The 654-nt window shown below is 37.3% G+C and overlaps 1 protein-coding gene across 1 annotated transcript in view; it reads right to left on the reverse strand.

Annotated features, from left to right (window-relative positions):
• FSTL1 (follistatin like 1) overlaps window positions 1-654 on the reverse strand; it is a 51,582-nt gene that overhangs the window by 44,387 nt on the left and 6,541 nt on the right. The gene's annotated exons all lie outside the window — the stretch shown is intronic.

The following is a 654-nucleotide window of genomic DNA, read 5'->3' on the forward strand; positions in this document are numbered from 1 at the left end:
TAAATCTGGGCTTGCAACATGTCATGGCTTTTGTCATGTGTCACATGACTCGTTTTGGCAATAGCTTAGTTGGTCACAAATAGTGTCCACGATTACTCAGGGGACATTTTAACGGTCATAAATTCAGACTTAATCCTGGGAATAGCTTATTGGTGATGGCTTCCAAATGAGCATATAAAAAGTCTGTGAAGAGATTACATGGAAATCCTCCAACCACAGCAGAAAATGCAGATTTATAGGATATATTTTGTACTCCAAATACCCAAAGAGCTTTCTATTAGCACATATTTGCCAGACGGCTGCTGAGGCAGAAAACTGTTATCTATGACAGCAGCAGCTCTTAGCGCCTTAGCAAGAGCAACTGTTTACTCCATCAGAACAGCCAAGAAAATTCTCATTATATTTTTGTTGATGGCCAACATTAGAAGGTTTGCCTTCCTTTGAGGTGTTCGAATTCATTGAAAGAACTCAGAAGCTTGGTCCGGGAACAAGTGCTGTGTTTTTGTTTTGTTTTGTTTTTGTTTTAACATTTTCATCCATTTTCTACTCTGGTCCTCTCACCTATAACTAACTTCATGTCACATAGTCCCAAATCTGCCTCTAATTATCTTAATTTTGATTAAAGATATACTAATATTTGTCAAATTAGATTGA

This window comes from Pteropus alecto, unplaced genomic scaffold (genome assembly GCF_000325575.1).
Source record: "Pteropus alecto unplaced genomic scaffold, ASM32557v1 scaffold251, whole genome shotgun sequence".
In the NCBI taxonomy this organism is placed as follows: Eukaryota; Metazoa; Chordata; class Mammalia; order Chiroptera; family Pteropodidae; genus Pteropus; species Pteropus alecto.